The 8,208-nt window shown below is 39.8% G+C and overlaps 1 long non-coding RNA gene across 1 annotated transcript; it reads left to right on the top strand.

Moving 5' to 3' along the window:
- The first annotated feature begins 4,694 nt into the window (after nucleotides 1-4,694).
- Nucleotides 4,695-7,157, top strand: LOC132592798 (uncharacterized). Its single transcript, XR_009558318.2, has 2 exons — nucleotides 4,695-5,265; nucleotides 6,316-7,157. It is a non-coding gene; the product is annotated as an uncharacterized LOC132592798 (long non-coding RNA).
- Nucleotides 7,158-8,208: the final 1,051 nt, after the last annotated feature.

Here is an 8,208-nt window from a genome sequence, read left to right as displayed (position 1 = left end):
TTTTATAATGGTCATTTTCTCCTGTCATCCCCTACATAAGGAAGAGACATGTGTAGTTGTTACTCTGCTTGATACTTTGAAAAAAAAGGGGGGGTTTGATCTACAATTAATTTAATAAGGTTTTGTTATGCTGCCCCCTCAACCAAGGGTGAATGGATTTTATTTATGACCACCTCTGGACAGGGGTGTTGTTGGAGGATTACAGTGAGAGAAAGAAATGACCCTCAGCTGGACAGTTGTTGAAGAGAGGCTGAATCTGAGAAAATATTTTTCTGTGTGTTGTGTGCCGAGAAGGAATTGGAGAGGTGAATTTAATGGCAGAAGTCTGGAAAGTTCACTCTGCGAGTTATTTACGGCTGTGGCTCACATGTTCGTTTGATAACAGCAGAATGAAATGGAATGTGACCTCGTAACCACCCAGATGAACACTGCAAAGAACTGAACTCTTTCAACACACCAGGTCTGGAAAAGAAATGTAGAATACACATGTGAAATGGATTATATACATATAAGATGAGACCGAGATAGTTGTCTGTAAGGTGAAAAAGCAGACAGCTGGAAGAATGGCTTAATGTCAAGGGAAGGATTTCAATTGGAGATTAAATAAGACAGGAAACAGCTATGGGGAAATATCTTGGACATATGATTGCAACAGGAGCAGGAAACCTGATTTTAAGAAATTGTATTAAATTAAAGTAATTCGGTTTGATTTGTAATAATTTGGAAAAATCAATGAAAATAATTAAACAAAAACAAAATAGAATGATCTATTACAATACACTGAGCAAAAAAGCACAACAGAAACCATTGGCATGAAATCTAAAGTGAATGTGAAAGAGTATTTTAATGATCTGAATAATCATTTATAGTTCTATGAGACTGAAATGCTTGAATTTCTTTAAATTATTGGTGCATCTGATAAGGTATCTCATTCATTCCATCTTTAATTCCCGTACCCCATAACTATGTTTGTTCTCTCCTTTTTATTTCATATTTTTAAGATTCCATGCATTGCTGTAAATTGGTGTTGCAGGCACACCATTATATATCATAACATAATTTGAAGAAAATCGAAATGAACCCCAGATATATGATAGGCTTCTCATTTCTCTTTAGGGAAATAATTCAGCGAGCCATATCATGTTCAATTGTCTTAAGCTAGCTGCTTAAGAATAATTGCAAAGTAAATACTTTATTTCAATGCACTTCTAGGTAGTGGGGGAGATATACAAAAGGAGATGAGTAATATTTCTGATTATTTATGACTTAAAGCACACATTTCTTCAAATCTCCATGGACCCTACTCTTCATTCTACATAAGTTGTTAGCGTGTTTTCTATATGGACCCTCACAGCATTACTTGACATGATGGAAGCCATTTTGCAAATCAATGCTGACTGAACCAGCTGTTATATTTACTGCGGGCTGTAGCTCCTGAGTTGCACAGCTGCTTCAGGTGGAAAGCTATTAAATTTTCATTTATGCTGGCATCTCACTAGGCTCAGTGCAAAAGTTCTACCATTGGAAATGATCACATTCTAAAACAATGATATTCACCATAAATCCAGATATCTGAAAAGTAAGCTGGAGTGTGCCTAGATCTGTGTTTTGATTGCATTCCTTGCCCACTAAACTAATTTATGATATGGAGAACCACTATTTAATAAATCTTCAGTTTCAAGGTGGACTTCTATACAGTATTTTTTATTCATTCGTATTTGTAGCTCTGCTGTTAGTAGGCTGATTCCCTCATCCCAGTTGCTGGTCAGAGAGTGTTATACATGCAAGGTGTGTGAAATAAGGCATCAAATGAGTTTAGTGTTTGCTCAAATGGAGCAAAGTGGGACAAAAGTGGGAGGGGGTTAAATGTGACATAAGTTGTGAAACTATGACCTTGGGGACAATCTTAGACATGATGCTACTTGTGTCTATAGATCTGGTGGGCATTTAAAAACAAAAAATACCCCAAACAACAAATACATGGTACAGGAGAGAAACTACAGCCTTCATTGTGGTCCCTGTGACGAATCCCCTCGCTGATGTTGCCAATAGATTGAGACGAAAGGGTACAGGGGTAAAGCAATCCCCACTCAATTCCTTATGCCTTAAAATAAACCCCTCAATTCTGGGCTTCTCGGTAAAGAGATTTCGTGGACTGATCTCACAAACACTCAGGGCTATTTGAATGAACAACCTCTTGCCTACAGAACAGGGACTCCCTCAACTCAGATCCCCACTGTATCAGTCTGCCATATCACCCTGGCAAACTTGTGGCACTCTAGGTTTTCACCATACTGCCCTTCCTGTGTGACTCTAGGACACAAACTATCCCCTTTTCCTCAGGTAAGTTTTGCCCTTTTCTGAGTCTCCACCTCTGTGAGTTTTAATACGCTGCTGGAATAACCAAGACGATACTCTTTGGCACAAAAAGAATATGAATTTTATTTTCTTGAGAACATAGGTTTTTCTTTTCTTAACGATGCATAAGTTTACAAGCTTAGTTACAGTTATACATTAACTCTGTCAGACTTTAACTTCAAGTTATCCTAAGCTTAACCAAACCACCACTATCCTGGCCCCACAACCTTCTTCTTCCCTCTTCCAACTGCCAAAATGGTTATTCCCTCCTTTTTAAACCGGGCACCTCCCACCTCCTAAAGATGCGCTGTCAGTTAAGGTGGAGGTGGATTAACTCTTTCTAATCCATGGTGTAATAAATCTTCCATCCTGGGGCTAATCCGTTACAGTCCCAATCCAAACTCAGAGCAGTGGTAGCTGATAGAGGGCTCACCAATAAGGTTAGGGATTGCAATGCAGTGGGACAAAGTATTAATGACCTGGTCCTGATCTAACTTGGCCCAGTTCTGCTTCCCCTGCTTGCTTTTAACATGTGTGCATGTATACATGTGTGTGTGTGTGTGTGTGTGTGTGTGTGTGTGTGTGTGTGTGTGATCCTGTCATATCTTTAGGCTGGACCTGAGAGAGGTGGATGCTTGATTCAAAATGAGAGAGAGAAAGGTGCTGGTGGTATTCAACCAAATTTTACTCAGTGTAGTCCCACTGAAAAGAATGAAAATCCCTAAGTTCGGCCCATTAATTCCACTGGGTCTGCTCTGAGTAAAAATTAGCTGAATACCACCCAGGGCTTAAAACAGGGCTTAATCCTGGGTGAAAGAGCACTGAGAACAAACATATCCACACAAAAAAAAACCTGGTCAGGTGATTAATACTAATGACTATTGATTGGATGCTCTGACAATAGCCGTGAAATATCGCTTTGATGAAGCAGAGGGAAGAAAAAGGAGTCCCAGGCATCAATCTGTGGTTTAGAATTAAAGTCTGGAACAAATCAGCTCAATTGAAGGAAATGCTTTCTCTCAAGATAATTCTTTATGGCTTTTTACAGGCTGTCCAATGCCAAAGGTGCCTTTTGGGTGTTTTCTTTTTAAACTACCTCTTGCTGATTAGCTCATATCCATTTGTTTCGTTTTGTTTTCTCTGTTTCACAGTGCTTTGAATTTCTTTAATTTTGGAGACCAATAAAATGAAATAAAATCCAATTAATCTTTTGGCTCCAAATGGCTTTAAATGTTTGGTTCAATATACTGAGGAACAGAAAAGCAAAAATTCACACTGAAGTTCTGCTGATTATTGCTTTCCACTGCAGCACCCCTGTTGCTCTGGGTGGTCTTCCAACACTTTGGAGGATATTTTGGAGGATTGGGGGGGGGGCTGCAGGGGCAGAGAAGGTAATTGGTGAGCATTTCCTCCTCCTCCTCAGCCACTGGCAGGAGCAGTGCGAGAAAAATTCCACTCAGGGAATACTTCTGCTAGCAAGAGAAAACTCAGGACCAAAGGCAATAAAAATGTAATATAAAAGTGGAAAATACAAAATACATAACAGCAACTAAACTAAAACATGCCAAGTGGAAAAAACAACAACAACAATAGAGCTGTCTAATTGTTCAGATGTTGTATGGCAGCGGTCACCAACCTTTGGAGAAAGGGCCAAGCATGCCAATCACAGAATGGTTGCTGTAGGGGTGTGGCAGAACACAAAATGGCTGTTGTGGGGGCTTGGCATAACATGAAGCAACAGCCACATCTACAGGGTGAGTCTTTTAAAAGAGGCCCTGTGGAACATGTGTACTCTGTATTCACAGGGCCTCTTTTAAAGGACTCACCCTGTACAAGAGTTTAAAAAGAGACAGGGCCACCAACTGGTGTGTGTGTACCCCAGACCCGCCACCTATCAGGAAAGCACCTAAATCAGCCACTTGCATATTTGTTGTTGTTTAGTCGTGTCTGACTCTTCGTGACTCCATGGACCAGAGCACGCCAGGCGCTCCTGTCTTCCACTGCCTCCCGCAGTTTGGTCAAACTCATGTTGGTAGCTTCGAGAACACTGTCCAACCATCTCGTCCTCTGTTGTCCCCTTCTCCTAGTGCCCTCAATCTTTCCCAACATCAGGGTCTTTTCCAGCGAGTCTTCTCTTCTCATGAGGTGGCCAAAGTATTGAGCCTCAGCTTCAGGATCTGTCCTTCCGGTGAGCACTCAGGGCTGATTTCCTTCAGAATGGATAGGTTTGATCTTCTTGCAGTCCATGGGACTCTCAAGAGTCTCCTCCAGCACCATAATTCAAAAGCATCAATTCTTCGGTGATCAGCCTCCTTTATGGTCCAGCTCTCACTTCCATACATCACTAATGGGAAAACCATAGCTTTTACTATACAGACCTTTGTTGGCAAGGTGATGTCTCTGCTTTTTAAGATGCTGTCTAGGTTAGTCATCGCTTTTCTCCCAAGAAGCAGGCGTCCTTTAATTTTGTGACTGCTGTCACCATCTGCAGTGATCATGGAGCCCAAGAAAGTAAAATCTCTCACTGTTTCCTTACTCCATACTTACTCACTCACAAAGAGAAGCTTTTTGCCAGACCTGTGTATTTGTGATCGCAAAATGAAGCTGTAATAAAAGAACTATAAATCTATCAACTGCTTGTTAATTCTTATCTGTGAAGTTACCAAAGGCAGGGGAGGACCCTCCGAGCTTGACAGCAATCCTGGCACCCAGTGAAATGTGGACATGTTTAAGCAACTTATAATGCATTTTTGTATGTTATTTTCACCAATCTATGCATTTTTATGCACACTTTGCCCTAGTGTATGCTTTTCGATACACATTCCTTGGCTGGAGAACTGCACTGCAAAATTCACAAGTCCAAATATTGAAGGGTGTTTCAGAATGTGTGTTGTTTCAGACAATTAGGTAAGTTCACCTTTAAATACAAACTGAATAAAGTTTTTTCTCTACCCCTAGTTTTGTTTCATGAAGATGGCAACAATGAACTTCTACTGTCTGTCTGTGTGAATGAATGTATTTTCTTTCAGACTCAATCAATTTAGTTTCTCTTTACTGAACCTAATACACATCTGAAGGCAGCCCTGTTTAGGGGAGTTTTTAAAGTGTGATGTACAGTGGTACCTTGGGTTACAAATGCTTCGGGTTACAAACACTTCGGGTTACAAGCTCCGCTAGCCTGGAAGTAGTACCTCGGGTTGCAAACTTTGCCCCAGGATGAAAATGGAAATTGTGCGCTAGCGGTGCGGCGGCAATGGGAGGCCCCATTAGTGAAAGCGCTCATCAGGTTAAGAATGGTTTCAGGTTAAGAACGGACCTCTGGAACGAATTAAGTTTGTAACCCGAGGTACCACTGTATTGTGTTTTTACTTTTTGTTGTTGGGAGCAGCCCAGTCAGATGGGCGGCATATAAATAAATTGTTGTTTCAATATTATTCTCCTGTTGTCCTGATTCATACTTATATGACTATATTTTCCATCTTCTTTGCCTTTCAAGGTATTTGGAACCCCCCAAAAGTGTTAGTGATGCAGAGATCTCTTAACTGCTGGGTGCTGACTGCTCAAAGAAGGCTTATTGCTCCTTTGCTGTTTTGAGCTTGAGTATAAATTACACCCTTACCGTATGGCCTGGTTTAAATCTCTGCCTCCAACTTGACTTCACTCAAAGATCTAAACAAATACCGTATCATATCCTGGCCCTGAAAAAAAGAATTAAAATTCTCTCCCCCTTTTGCTTTTCATTTCTCAAAATATCCAGCCTCAAATAAAAACCATGATACTTGAATTCTTTATTTGAAGGCATTTATTAGTTATAATTTCTGAATTTAGTTCTTGCCTTATTGCCAAAGTATCAAGGTGGCTAACCATAGTAGATATTTAAAAGTAACAGGAATGAGGCAGGCATGTGTACATTTACCATATGCAAAAAATGATTAAAATGAATGTGTTTTCCCACAGGAATGCTGAAAGTGTAGGATGAAGTTTGATCTTCTCATTGAGATTTTGCCGAGGAAACTACTCAAAGCCAAAAAAACCTGACTGTTGCAGAAGAATCTTGCAGTGATTTGTTTTGCCCATAAGCTGGCTCCCTTCCAAGGCCACATCTTCTTAACACTCTGCACACACAGTGAGAAATGTCGCCATCTTGACTTTCCAACTGCTGAGCCAAGAGAGGAGCGTGCCCAGCTTGAACCTAGGATGGCTATACATAATTTGACACCTGTGATAATTTGAGCAAGTTCAAAGGCTTTCAGAAAGCACTTTCCTGCCACCTTGTTAATCATCCATTTCATATGGATGAAAATCCAACTGTTCGGAATGTGTGACAGCTGTGAAGAGCCTTAGCAAAGCTTTCTTGACTTGAAGCATTTTGTTTTTGCATCTAGTTTTCATAATGCAAAAGTGGAGAATGCAGAAATGTTTAACTTTTCAAGAACTTGTATTTAGCTTTTGATCAATAGTTGGGTGAATCATTTAGAAATAATCAATCTTCTCCCCTGCAGGGAGTTACCGTGGAAATATCTCCTAATTTTCTGTCTTTCTTTTGTCTTGGCCTGAGTCCATTATAAGCAAATCTTGATTTCTGAGCTTCCATATTTGCATTTTGTTGGCTCCAGAAAGAAAAACAAAAATGTATTGCAATCTTTCTGGCTAAGATTAGGCCGAGGGTAACAGATGTTCCTTGACCAATTACTCTTAGACTGTGTTGGATAATTTCCACCTTTGGGCTCAGGTGAAGAAAGATGGAGTTGAATGTGGGGAAAACATACTATTTGCATAATAAACTAAACACCTCCATAGTTTTAGTTGCATGAGTACTATTGACTGGCTTCTCTAGCTAAGTGTTTAATACTGCATGAAATGTTTACTCAGAACTGCACCAATTATTCTGACTGCAAAAAATACCTTGGCTGCAAATCTACACTGAGATAGCGTTTGATCCCACTGGTTTCAGCAATCGTAAGTAAGCCTAAGTCTGTGTTAGACCATGGTTCTTAAGCCTTTGCCATCTTTTAGGTATCCTAAACAAAAATCAAACATTAATGTAAAAAAACCCAAAAACCTAAAAATGTAAGCTGGCTGTATATTACCATAATAGACCATGTGCTCCACTTATCCCTTCTATAAAAATTACAGGGGTCAGCAATATTTTTCAGCTGTGGGCCGGTCCACCGTCCCTCAGACCCTGTGGTGGGCCGACTATATTTTGAAAATAAAAATAAAAATTAATGAATTCCTATGCTCCACAAATAACCCAGAGATGCATTTTAAATAAAAGCACACGTTCTACTCATGTAAAAACATGCTGATTCCCGGACCCTCCGTGGGCTGGATTGAGAAGGCGATTGGGCCACATCCGGCCCCCAGGCCTTAGGTTGCCTACCCCTGAATTAGAGCATACAATTTCAATTTTATTTCTTTGGGGGAAAAGAGTTATAAGTGATACACCTTAATTAATGTCGTGCATGCATAAACCAGATCAACTATAATCCTCCTTTAAAAAAAATTAATAGTAAGTTTTATTAGTATTTTCCACGCAACAATAAAAGAAAAAACAAAAAAATGGAAAATGTCAATACACAAAACACAAAAACAAGCATATGAAAAACAAATCCAAATCGTACAAATTAATAATATAAGCACTAAAAAGAAAAGAAAAAACATTGACTTCCACCAATCCCACAGCACCTCCTTTACCTCTCATTGTATCTTCCTGTTTTCCTCTTTCCCTTATCCTCTCAATCCTAACATCTAATATAAATCCCTCTTTCTTACCTTTTCACTTCACAAGGTTATTCCAGATTTCTGTCCTTGAACCTTGACTTTTAAGGTATTCATTTAGGCACTCCC

Source organism: Zootoca vivipara, chromosome 10, assembly GCF_965207765.1.
Source record: "Zootoca vivipara chromosome 10, rZooViv2.hap1.1, whole genome shotgun sequence".
Classification (NCBI taxonomy): Eukaryota; Metazoa; Chordata; class Lepidosauria; order Squamata; family Lacertidae; genus Zootoca; species Zootoca vivipara.
Note: the sequence above shows the minus strand (reverse complement) of the source record. Positions and strands in the feature narration are given on the sequence as shown.